Source organism: Triturus cristatus, chromosome 3_2 (assembly GCF_964204655.1).
Source record: "Triturus cristatus chromosome 3_2, aTriCri1.1, whole genome shotgun sequence".
Taxonomy (NCBI): domain Eukaryota; kingdom Metazoa; phylum Chordata; class Amphibia; order Caudata; family Salamandridae; genus Triturus; species Triturus cristatus.
The window spans coordinates 517,632,261-517,645,806 of record NC_140584.1 but is presented as its reverse complement, the minus strand read 5'-3'; the positions used below and the strand labels follow the sequence as shown (position 1 = coordinate 517,645,806).

General features: G+C 48.4%; 1 protein-coding gene across 5 annotated transcripts in view; it reads right to left on the bottom strand.

Moving 5' to 3' along the window:
* Positions 1-13,546, bottom strand: part of BMAL1 (basic helix-loop-helix ARNT like 1) — a 503,136-nt gene that overhangs the window by 235,610 nt on the left and 253,980 nt on the right. The window lies entirely within an intron of this gene.

Genomic DNA, 13,546 nt, shown 5'->3' with positions numbered 1-13,546 from the left:
CCTACATAGATTCAGGAGCTGTAGTTAATGATATTGCTCTGTCAATGATATTACTTGTTCAGTTGCCATTCAACAACACATTTAAAAATAAAAATAAAAAAAAATCAGAACATTCACAATCAAAATCCTCATGCCAGATGCCCCGGAAAAGAACCCGGTATCTCTGCTCCCACGAGAGTTACCGATACTAGCATGGTAGAGGGTGGAGTTAACAAGGGTTTACAAGTGGGACCCTGAAATGAGTCCCCAGGTAATTTTTCATTCTTCCCAAGATTTTCACCCAGAGACTTCAGAGCCCTGGATTTAATGTACTTCAAAATTAGAATTTTGAAGGAGTCAGTCGCTACTGTTACTCCCTCCCCTATTGGAACCTCTGAAGCAGTCATAACCAACGCCCTAGTAATTTTTTATGAATCTGTTTCTGTATGGTATGTTCCTGGTTGTAGGTGGGTTCCAGAAGTTGGGTTACTTGTAGCCAGATTGAGGTATTGCTCACATTCATCCAAAAAGGTTCAGGGATGTCCACAAGTGAACCCAGGCTCTCTAAACAGTCATTATGAAATGTAATAATACACATGTGGGCAAAGTAACAAAATTACATTTTATGCAATAATCCTAATATTGGAATACGTCCTTTGGACAAGTGCTACTGTACTTCAAGTACTTGGATACGATGTGACACCCAGGTGTGGGGTTTCGATTGGGAAATGGCCCTGGAGGACAGGATAGCGCTTCACGCGGATGATGTCCTCTTATTTATGGCCCTTATAGTAAAGACCTGACCCCTCCTAATCTCTACTTTGAACACCTTTGGGTCCACATCAGGATTAAAAGTGAACTGGTCTAAATCACTTCTGGCTTCTCTGCAAAAAGGGAGACTAACTCTGGGACCCAGGCCTCCCTATCATGTGCATGAGTTTCCCATACTTGGGCATCCAAAAGACCTGGGAACCTGAAGTGGCTTGAAGAATTAATATTAGAGCCCCACCCAGCACATGCAGTTCAGGAGGATCTGGATAGATGGACCAAGCTGTCGCTCAACCTGTTGAGTAGAGGAGCCTTATATAAAATGGTGGTCCGTCCACACTTATTAAACCCTCCAAAAATTCCCTTTCTTGATCCTAAACCACTGGTTTGATGCCATCACCGCTAAAGCGTGCAAATGTATTTGTACATTTGATGGACGGCAATGTCAGACATTCCTCTCTACTGCTGGGCCGAGCAAACCTTGATGGTGAATGGCTGGGTGCATGGGGGTGGGTGGACTCACTGATTGGTCTTGATAACTTCACTTATATGCTTTATGGAACAGCAATACCTCGGGCCCATCCGAAAATAACCAGGGTAATGCTTCAGGACTGTTGTGCAGTGGTACACTTGATGGGATGGGACTGCAGGGTGATTATGGAAGGCTCCCCCTTTGGACAGGCTGATGGCTGACTCGGGTTTCACAGCTGGAAGGTTTCAACGGCTGGGACAGAATAGGTGTGTCAAAACTGGGCGATCTGTATGAGGGCGACCATATGAAGTCCTTTCTTACTCTTCAAACTGAATTCATTCTTAACAAATTCCAATTCTACCGCTACCTCCCCCCACCCCCCAGAGGCACGGATACTACAGGGTCCACTAGCTAGGGGGGCAGCTGACAGATGTAATGAGCCCTGGTGAACCACTCATCTTGTAGCTTATCAGATATGAGAACGCAGTGGGAGCACTGGTTGAGTCCTCTCAAGGATGCAGATTGAAGAGAAGCAGGTATAGCACCACGCACCCTGGGAATATCAGCTAGATGACACCTCATCCAAGTGAATTGCTTACACTGTACATACCTTACACCTGGACGGTTGTGGAAGGTGAAAAGACTCCCGGACCCTACCTGTGTTAGATGCCTGGATGGCATGGTAGATTTCTTTCATAAGGTGTGGGGATGCACTCCCATTCAGAGATACTGGCTTGTCATCTTCCAAACACTTTCAGAGGTTTTGATGCCTCTCCTACAGTCGCTTTACTAGGGATATTAGATGACTTGCCAGGGGCTAACAAATCCTGGTAGGAATGAGAACACTATTAGTGAAAAGAGACACAGCAAAATGCTCAAAGAAGCCCGGGCCCCCGATTCAGAGAATGGAGGCCGGTCATGGCTCAATGTGCAAAGAAGGAAGAACCTATTTACATAGCACAAGTTTGCCCAAAAAACATGCTAAGGTATGGGGAAAATAGTGGCCATACTATGGACTAGATAGAGGTTGTGGTTAGTGGGGATGAAGAAGAACAGCTGTGCACAATGATTTAAAAGGGTATCTGGTGAGGGTTCCCTGCAAGTGGGTGTGCATGATTTATGCTGTAGTGTTCTTTCAGGAGTATGGTCTTTAAAAAAAGAATATTTACCAAAACAAGAATCTTTATAAAGCAGGCACTTGGGTGTAGTATCGGGGTTTTGGATTAGCCACCCGCGATCATTGAAGAAGGGGTTGGCCCATGAGTAATGTAAAGAGCGGAAAAAAGGGCAGCTGGGCTAAGCGTGGCCACAGTAGTAATCACACTACGTGTCCAAATTGTTATTGGTGTGCCTGCCGCTCAATTAGCAAATCTACATTGGCAACGAGGAGGTTGAGGGGCGACCTGCTTCACCTCCTGCCACCCCTTGGTTGCAGCCGCACTCTCCTGCGGCTGACCTACACTGTTCTGCAAGGGGGTCCCTAACAAGCAAGCAGGCCACACAGACTGCCCCACCAGCCACAAGGGAGGGCATGTGCAAGCCACACCTCACAATGTGTGCACCCAAGCCGACCAACCATGGACATGTCCTACAGTCTCCGCCCCTGCTCACTGCTAGCGTGAGCAGGGCCACCTCAACAGTCAGCCTCAGAGGCCTAGGGCACCTGACTCCATTGTGAGTGGGTCTACCATGTGGTCCTCTCTGGCTTCACCACATTCCTCACCAATGTGGCAAGGCACAACTAGCTGCATGCAGCCCCACACAGGCAGAACACATCGCCCCACACCCTAGGTCAGCTGGATATCCGCCACCTAGTGCTACTTACCAGTGACCAGCCACATGCTGCCATGGTCTTTTGCACCAGCCCAACTGTGACAGACACCCCATCTCCGAGAAGGCATTGTTTCACAGGTGCCAAGCAGTGCTCTCTCTGCGCCCACCTATGCTCTCCAGCACCACCATCCTGCCTTAAAAAGACAGGGCGTAAGCAGCATGGCATCCATACCACCCATTCAACCTTTCATGCTCATAGGTCCCCCACCCACACAAGCAGCGAGAATGAAAACATGGGTGGAGCACCTGGAAGTGTATTTTGAGGAACTAGCTATTGAAGATGGCAGGAACAGCTAGTTGCTCCTACACCTTGATGGAGTGGACATACATAAGATATCTAAAACCGTGGGGGTGGCTTGGCAGCTGTAAATGGTGGATCGCCGCTGGCAGAGCTCCGGGGTAGAACGAGGTGGAACACGCATGAGTCCTGCATGAATACAGGTCTCCCCTCGCCATCTGCTGGAGACAAAAGCAGTAATCAACGCTGACCCCTGAAAACACCGCCAGAGCATACGAAGCCTCCATAGGATGACCTTACCGCCCCCTCCAGGCCTTGGGCCGCGTAACTGTCTGCAGCGCCCATGAGGCCCACCACTGATTCCCAGCCAGTTGAGTGCAGAAAGAGGGATCAGGGGCCACCACAAAGCCTGTACCATCCGGAGCAGCCAGTTGTGACGTGAGCCCCTGAGCCGCACAGAGGTGCCCCTCGCTGGCGGGCGAGGTCCATGCCTGCGAGCCCCCAGGCCTGAAGCAGCAGCAGGTATCTTGGATGCATAAACCTCGGGGATATCCCAGGATTAGGGGTCAGAGCTTAATCATCAAAGCCCCAATTGCTGAGGGACACTAAGGGACCTGCCGACAGCCGGCCTGAGAACCTGGGATGACGGGCCCGATCGGGAAGCAAACAAAATGGTGGTGGGAGCTGAGGCAGCCCGCCCTGGTTGAGCTTGCCGGTGCCCTAGTACTATTGGAAATTGAGGTAGGACAGAATGAAAAAAAACCTGCAGCCTTCCTAATACCTTGCCCCTTACCCAGGCCTGGACTGATAGCCCTCAAATCTCCAAGGAGGTCTAGGCATGGGCCTTGGCCACTATTACGACTGCCCGTGGTGTGACTAGCTGCAGTAGGGTTGGATGGCTAGAGCAGAGAACGTCGGATGGAGGTGCTACAGTCTCCGAGCCCCTCCCAGCAGTGTCCAGCACTAACAGCCTCACAGGAAGACGAGTCGGGAGACCGCCTAGGCATGAGACTGGGGGCCACATGGGCACACCAGATGTACTTGTTAGCAGTTATCACCTTTTAATATTAATTTGTCTATGCATATATGCAGGACTGGAAACGTTACACGCTTTAAAGATCGGGACCACGTTACTCTGGCACATCAGCCTCTTAATAATAAATTGTTTCGTTTGTCGGAATTGGACGTTTATTGTTGACACAATGGCCTAATAGGCATGATACACAAATGTAGTCTCAGTTCTTTGCTGTGTCAACGGAAGGGGATCTTAAATCTGGTGGAACAAACTGAATGACTCCTTCCCCATTTGCAATTCATCTTGCAAACAATAATACACTCGTCCTGACGAAGTTCTTCAAATAGAACGAAACGCGTTGGCTGTATGGTGTACATTTCATAATTGGAAAGAAGAATAAAGGAGTTTTTGAATATTACCAATATTGGATGAACATTTGTAAAGTTGACTGTTTATAAATACCTGGACTATGTGGTGCAATCTATAGTGGGCAAAGTGTATGTTGGTTAAACTAACCGCCCCTTTGGAGCGGCAGGGGCAATAGTGTTGTACACGATAGGAGCATAAGGCTCACTCGTTTGTTTTGAAAATAGGAGGTACACATTGTAAGGACTTGTGTCTTTAATTAGAAGGAGATGCATCACAAACCAATTGTGTTTGTATGGTTTAGCTGTTCCTATGTTGTTTTGAATATATGCAGGATGTATGGCATCCAACAGTACAAAGACAGCATATGCGTAACGATCAATGCAGATATGTATGGAAATCATGCACATGCCTGTTTCAGCCATAACAACACACATACATGTCTATCAACATTATCTTAGAAAACTATGTACCTTAAGGGCTCACTCACAAACGCAATTCTTGGTTGCCAACTACGCAGCATCTATCTCCATGCCAACCTTTCTGCGCTTATTCATATGTAAAGCAGAATGTTGTCATTTCTTTTTTAATGCATATCCTGAGTGAGTTTTACCATACTGTACAAACACAGAACATTTTGCCCATCTCCTGTATCCTCTTTACACATAGAAAAAAAATCTGATTATATGTGTTTCTTTTGACCTTCGTTTGTTCGGGACTTGCCAGAGCAGAGTCTACAAAGAAACAACACAAATGTACAGTCTGTGGCTTTTGATGGGTGTCATCCTCTGCTTTTAACCGGAGGGATAGGTATACTTATTGGCCATTATTCTTTCACCTGAGAAACAGAATCGGGTGATTGTGATTCTATGGCAGGACTGGAGGCTTCGGATTCTGCTAATATCTCTCTTCGCTTTATTACAAATGAAACATCCAGCAGCCAGAAAGATAAGAAACATCGTCATGAACAAGAAAAAACTACAACTCCCTACAACCAGGGAGATACGGGAGTCCATAGTCCTTCCATTATTTCCAGTAACCGGCAATCATAGTCCCCTGTTTGTCTCCTCTCCTCCTCTTTCTTCACTGCTTCGCAGCCAGTTAAGTGCTCCTATATTCTATTCTTACTTTTCTACTGTTTTGTTCATATTGCAGTGTTTTTTCTTGTATATTATTGCCATATTCCCTTTTCTTACAGATTCCAGAGTTGCCGCGGGAGCGCTTCACCTCGTTCCTTACGCGGCTTTATTCCTGCTTGTGCGGTGCGTGTACTGCCCGCTAGAGGGACTCGGCCCTCTCGTTGCTTTCGCAGCGGCGCTCCTCACGAAGGAGTTGCGCTGCGAGAGACACGAGCGGTTGCCTTGCCCCGTCTGCCTCACCCTGACGCCCGAGTTTCCCGCATATTATTCCCTTTACCTCCCCAGCGGGGGTCCGTAAGTAGCCTTCTTCCAGCCTCAAATTGGACGTGCTCGTTGGAGCGTAGTATTCAGCACACAAGTCCCGCTTGCACTGAAGCGCGTGATCGCGCCTACCAAATCTCACGCATCTGGCGGTACGCGCCAGAGAGGCAGCAATCCCGGTCAGGTCACTAAGGGCTACGCGCGTAGGGGGTTGTGCTGCCCCTATTGTAACCACTTGGTTGCCCACACTTATTGCAGTCTACAGGCCTGCCTGGAATTTGATTGGGGTTTTTCCCCCTGTAACTTAGAGTGTTTTTTACCACTAAGTTCTGTGTGTTTACCTCAGCTTGGGTTTGATTGGGGGCTATTGGTCACTCATGGCTGATCAGGCTGATTATTATGAGGAGGAGGTCCAGGGTTTTTCACCCTGGGACGATGATTTCTTTGAGGCGGTGGACACCTCCATTTATAGAGTGGGTAATGAGGTGGTGGGTCCCATGGAACAACGTCTTTCCCAACAAATTGTCCAGGAATGCGTGAAATTGGTGGCGCAACGCACTGATCCCCCTGGCCGAGCCTCTCAAACAGTCTGGGGAGAAACCTCCACCTCCTAAGAAGCATTGCATCGAAGGGGTAGATGTGGGCGCGTTTGAGCACCTCAGGTCCGCTTTTGGCGATTCTGCAGGACCATCTGTTCCTCCGCCTTTACCGGCGGATGTCCCGCAGGAACCTGTAGAACCTCCCTCCCCTGCGACGGATGATGATGGTACGCTAGGGGATACCGATGACGAGGCGGGGTCTTCACGGCCGTGGCTCCGGTCGGCGACCACTTCCACCTCCACTTCTGCGATTCCGGAGGATTCGGACATGCTTAACCCCGATGAGATTATGCACCCCCGTTCAGCAGCTTGGGTTCCTGGGGATAAAGTGGCTAGCTTTGTGGCTAGTAGGCTTCGGAAGCCCCTGGAGAAGGAGGCTCGGGGTTGCCTTCGGTGGAATGCCCGAGGCCCTCTTTGGAGAACAAGATTGCTTTCACGCCGGAGCTAGACCCCAAGATGGCTACCTTTTTGGCTAAGTTTGTGAAAGACCGGCGAAAGGGCATCGACCGGTCCTGGCGTTCCTGTCAGGATAAGTTGTTGGACGCTATTGGCCCCATGAGGCGAAGGTCTCGGTGTCTTCCATCTCCCCGGAAGTCCTTTCGAATTGGGCCCAGCGTGCCATCATATTCCTGGGCAACGCTAATTGTGCTTTATCTACCGAGCGCCATCGCTCGCTTCTAATTAAACTAGACCCCAAACTTGGGGACTTAGCGTCCTCAGAGGCTGGTGCTGTGGCACAAGGGGGTCTCTTTGGAGACCCCTTTGTTAAGGAGCTGGGTAAGTTTGTGGCAACCTTCACGTCACTGGACAAAGCGCAAACCAGTATCAAGCGGGTTTTTAATCAGCGGGTTTTCCGCGGGGCCGGGAGAGGCAGGGGCCGCTCTCCCGGCCGAGGCTACCAACAGAACTCCGGAAGGGGGCAAGGCTCCCCTCGTAGCCAGTATAATAATACCTCAACCAACTTCAATAACTTCTACCCGACAATAGGGCAACGCTTCCGGGGCCATGGAGGCTTCAAGTCCAACTCTGGTGCCAATTCCTCCGGTAAGTGTACTTCTGGCGGCTCAGATCCGCATTGGGGGTCGACTAGCGAATTTTCAGGACGCTTAGGCGGAAATAACTTCAGACGCTTGGGTTCTCCAGACCATCTGAGGTTTTCACATAGACTATCAGGGAGAACCCCGGCAGGAGGCTCCACCTCACCGGATTTCTTTCAGCACCCACAATGCTCAATTGCACGACGAAGAGCTCTCCGCGTTGCTCGACAAAGGGGCTGTTTGTCGATCAATGCTCCATCACCGGGGATTCCTCAGTAATATATTTCTGGTCGACAAAGCCGATGGTGGCCGGCGACCGGTGATCACCTCAGGGAATTCAACGGGTGGTTGGTTTATCAACATTTCAAGATGGAAGGTTTCCATCTTCTACGGGACGTCCTTCTGCCGTCCGATTGGATGGTATGCCTGGACTTAAAGGATGCCTATTTAGTGATTCCTATCCATCCTCCCCATCGTCGGTTTCTGCAGTTCTGCTGGAGGGAGATGGTGTACGAATTCACCGCCCTTCCGTTCTGTCTGCCTTCAGCACCATGGTGCTTCACCAAGGTGCTCCATCCAGCGGTGGAGTTCCTCCGCGCTCAAGGCATTCGCATGATCGTTTATTTGGACGATCTGCTGCTCATGGCGCAGTGCCCGTGGGTCCTCGCCTCGCAGCTTCAGCTGGCGGTTTCTCTTTTACAGGGCTTAGGCTGTGTGATAAACGAAAGCAAGTCCATTCTACAGCCTTCCCAAAAGGTAACTTTTCTGGGCTTTGTGATAGAATCCGTACAAGCCACCTTAAGCCTTCCATCGTGGAAAATGGCGAACATTCATCACAAGCTGCGCCAAACGATCTCCAAACCTCGCATCTCTTTACGGAAACTGGCACGGATTGTGGGCCTCCTTTCGTCGTCGATTCAGGCGATCTTTCTGGGACCCCTACATTATCGCGCGTTACAGCGCCTCAAGGCGTTCCATTTGAGAAAGGGGAAATCTTACGATCATATCGTTCACTTCTCAGAAGAGGCCAAGGAAGAGATAACATGGTGGTTATCCCACATGGAGAACTGGAACGGTCGGGCTATTTTCGGCTCTGTTCCGGACCTGGTCATAGAGTCCGATGCCAGCAAGACAGGCTGGGGCGTGAGGTGCGGGGATTTTTCCACCGGCGGGTTGTGGTCCGTAGGCGAGCAGGGTCTCCACATCAACTGTCTGGAACTTTTGGCAGGGTCCTTCGCAGTTCGATGTTGGACCGAGGACAGAGTGCATTCCTGTGTTCTTCTGAAAATGGACAACGTCTCCGCGGTCCGTTATGTCAATCGCTTAGGGGGCTCCCGATCTCGGGCGTTAGCGAATTTGGCAAAAGATTTTGGGAGTTTCTGTCTGGACCACCACATTTCGGTCACGGCAGAATATCTCCCGGGCCGGACCAATCAGGTAGCGGATTGACATTCCCGGCATCTGTTCGATTCCAGTCTTTGGAAATTGGACCCTCCGTTCTTTCAATGGCTCCAGTCGTTGTGGGGTCCTTTCACGGTGGACCTCTTCGCCTCCCGATTGGACAACCAGATTCCCCGTTACTTCAGCTGGAGGCCGGATCCGATGGCGGCGGCCACGGACGCCTTCCTTCAAAATTGGTCGGAGGAGAGCGGTTACGCGTTTCCCCCATTTTCAATGATTACACGATCGGCGGCCCAGATCTGCCGTCAAGGGGCGGAGGTGACGATGGTGACTCCGTGCTGGAGGTCTCAAGTCTGGTTTCCGGTTCCTTTGGAAATTTCTTGGGATTTTCCAATCCTACTCCCCCTGTGTCCTCATCTGCTTCGGAGTCCGGACGGGATGCCACACCATCTGGTCACTCAGGGGCAGCTCCATCTCATGGCGTGGCAGCTTTCCGGCAACGCTGGTCGCTGCCAGGCCTTTCGAGACTGGCTGCAACGCTCTTGTCTAAGGCTTGGGCAGACAGTACCACGAAACCTTACAGGTCCGCCTGGTCTCGATGGGTTCACTGGTGTTTTCGAAGGGACTTGGATCCCGTGGTCGCAGATGTTGTTCACGTCTTAAATTTCCTGGCGGATTTGATGGCTGACAGCCTGGCGTATCGTTCGGTTAACACGATTCGATCAGCAATTTCCGCAGGTCATATTCCTTTGGATGGTAAACCGCTCGGCGAACATCCTTTGGTTTGTAGACTTTTGCGAGAAATCCGCCTGTCCTTGCCGCCGGAACCTCGGTATTCGGTCCTTTGGGACGTTAATTTGGTGCTGAATCTCTTTCTGTCTTGGCAGCCCAACAAATATCTGTCATTAAAGGAGCTATCTTCTAAATTGGCTACGCTGTTGTGTTTGATTTCATGTAGGAGAGTTTCGGATGTCCGGGCTATGGATATCTCGGCACGCACCTTTTCGCCTGAAGGCGTAGTCTTTACCATTGGGCGTCGAACCAAGTCCCACACCCGAACTGTGTCATATCCGGCGTTTCGGGACTCCCCGAAGTTGTGTGTGGTAGATTGCCTCAAGGCTTACGAAGACTTGACCCTGGAACTTCGCCCTCCGGGCGAGTGACAACTTTTGATTGCACTACGGAAGCCACACAAAGCTGTGTCTTCGCCTACAATGGCAAGATGGGTGCGTTGGGTCATGCAGGAAGCGGGCATTGATACAAAACAATTTGGTGCGCACTCGACCAGGGGAGCCATGGCCTCTAAGCAGTAGCGTATGTGGAGGGAGATCCGTGGGGCAGTGAGGCGGGGTGGGAGAGGGGCAGGGTGGGGAAATGTAAACACCGGAATATGGATGAACGGAGGTAAGTACACATTTAAATAAATAAAACGAATTCCTTTGAGCGCGCTGTATCGCAAAATGCGATGCAGCGCGCACCACGAAATTTGTTTTATTTATATTACGGTGTTTACATTTCCCCACCCTGCCCCTCCCCCGCCTCACCGCCCCACGAAACTCCCTCCACGGACCGCTACTGCCTCTAAGGCGTTTACATTGGGAGCTCGTTTGGAGGATCTGATGCGAGCGGCAGATTGGTCCTCGGTCTCGACCTTTAAGAGGTTTTATTTTAAACCTGTTTTGGATGTAGCTCAGTTGGCGGTAAGTAAGCTTTGAACTAGCATAATCCGAAGCCTCCGGTCCTGCCATAGAATCGGAATTTGCCAAACAGAGGTGAGGGTAAGTTCCAATTCTATTAAGGACACGGAGGCGAGGATTATCCCACGATGGTGCGAACCCGCCTGTACAGTAGTAAGTAAAAACTTTTGAGTGCTTCTTACTTTGCCTAAGATGCTGTTCTTTTAGTTGGCTTGTTTTGGGATGTCTTTAGTCTTGTGGGGATCTCCGCTCCGCTGATATTTGGTATTTTTTTCCTTCCAGGAACTGAGGGGCCAAAGCAGGACCAGTGATAAATTGGCATGACCCGCCCGAAGAAAGAGGAGGAGAGGAGACAAACAGTGGACTATGATTGCCGGTTACTGGAAATAATGGAAGGACTATGGACTCCTGTATCTCCCTAGTTGTAGGGAGTTGTAGTTTTTTCTTGTTCATGACTATGTTTCTTATCTTTCTGGCTGCTGGATGTTTCATTTGTAATAAAGCGAAGAGAGATATTAGCATAATCCTCGCCTCCATGTCCTTAATAGAATTGGAACTTACCCTCACCTCTGTTTGGCAAATTCTGATTCTCTGAGCAAGATCTTGTAAAACCTACAGTACACTTCATGGAGGCGAATGATCAACTAAACCTCTACTACAGACAGTTACCTAGAGTAGATTACAAAAATATATCCTTTCACCAAACCAAAGTGTGTGAACGAAATCCACGCAATTATTTAGCTGCTTTTATACAATATTTTGCAGTTTCAATGCCAGATCTTTGAACTGCCTCCAGTTCGATGCAATTGACCTCTCGCCTGCTTCTCGTTCACTCCAATGTCCTAGTGAAGCTAGTAGGGAGGCATGTATGAATGAACAAGAAAATCTCCTAAATATCTGAAGTGTCTCCTTTCATCGAGAGAAGGCAGTTTCGGTAATTTATAGGCATGGAAGAAAAGCTATTCCCGCCAGAAGCATGTCGCTTGAAGTTCAGTTTTGTCTCCAAATGCCATTTAGAACACAACCACAAACTGAGATGCTGTCATTGTATCATGTGAAAACCTTCTGTGAACGCATTAGACTGAAAGAAAGCACTGCAGGAGCACAGGAACACGCAGCAACATAAGTAGGCCTGGGCGGTAAATTCTGTTCCGCTTGCGGAATTTGGGTAATTTTGCGTTCCTCGGAGAACGCGGAATTGCCCAAAATTCTGCGTTCCGCGGCTTCGCGGAATTTTTTGCTTGTTCGTATTCTCAAAATGCGTGTTCGTGAGATATTTCCCCCGAGCACGCAAACAGCGTTCGCGGACAGGAAAAAAGCATCGCGAACAAGCAAATTCGCGTGTTTGCGGAATTTCAGCGTGCTCGCGGAGATTTTTTACTGTTTCGCGGAGCTTTGCATAGCGCTACTAAGCAAATTCCGCCCACCCCTAAACATAAGTCAAACCAATAACGTAAATGGAAAGTAATGGATACACAGCCCCCACAGCTAAAGGTATCATTTTAAATCTCCAATAGTTAAACACACTTAGTCAATGCACTCTGTTACCATATGCAACATCACAAACATAATAATACATCATCGCATGACCTTACACTCTGATTCTTATGTCATTTACATAGTACTGGCTAACACTCAAGATGTATTAAGGACTGTCAACTCCCCTCAGGATCATGTAGATGAGTGAATAAGACGTATGTTGGTTGGTGAAGCCTCAATGTGGAAAGGTTTTGTTTGATGTTCTGGGGATTAAGTCTTTGGTTCGTTCACAAGACAGACTGGAAAAATAGATATTGCAATTCAGGCTTACTTGGAATTAGGATCCTCACTTTACTAAACACAAACCCTTGGTGGGAACTTCTTGAGACAAATCAAAAGGAAACACTTTAACTTGGAACACTGCATGGCAAATGATATAGTATATTAAAATATACTTGCCTCCGATAGATCGAAGAAAAAAATATATAAATTCCAGACAGCAACGCAGCACTTTCAATGAATTTGTTCTGATAACTGTTGTTAGAAATGTATTTTCCCTTAGTCTTCCCAAAAATCGTTCTCTCTTTCAATCTGTATTTTTACCCAAACGAGTACATTCCATGCTTGGAAATGGTTGCATTTCCATTCATCAGACTTAAATGGCTAAAGAAGCAACGCTAAGAGGTCTGTACCCAATTGTTTTCATTTCCATGTGCTAGACTGCCATTTTCAGAGGGTTTTTATTTGGAGTGGAGCGTGGGGGGACACATGCCTTAGAATGTACTGCTTCCAAGTTTCTGAATTTTACATTATAGACATCTATGATTAATTACTTTGAGCCACAAATTCCTGCTTCCCCGATCCCTTAAATAATCCAGATTCTGGAATCCAAATTTCTCTCCCTAAACATTTGACCTGCAAGCCCTTTGATGTTTCTGTCAAATATATCTCTACCTAAGGTGCTCTGAAGGCACAATTATGCTTTGCAGCTATTTCAGTGTATTTACTATATTTCTGCGTTTTGTGTTGGTTTGACATTTCTTAGATGTTTTTATTTTGGTCAAATGTAATTTTCCCATTACCATCGTAACAAAAACACGGAAAGTGTTGGGCTTTGGAGAGATTTACTTTTTCCACTCCAATCTTAGCCACAGTGGGGTCTCTAGAGAGGTTAGATATACTATTCCCACTACAACAGAAACAAAATCATGCAAAATGTTGGACTCTGGAGGGGTTGTATTTACTATTCCAACTCCTAAAGA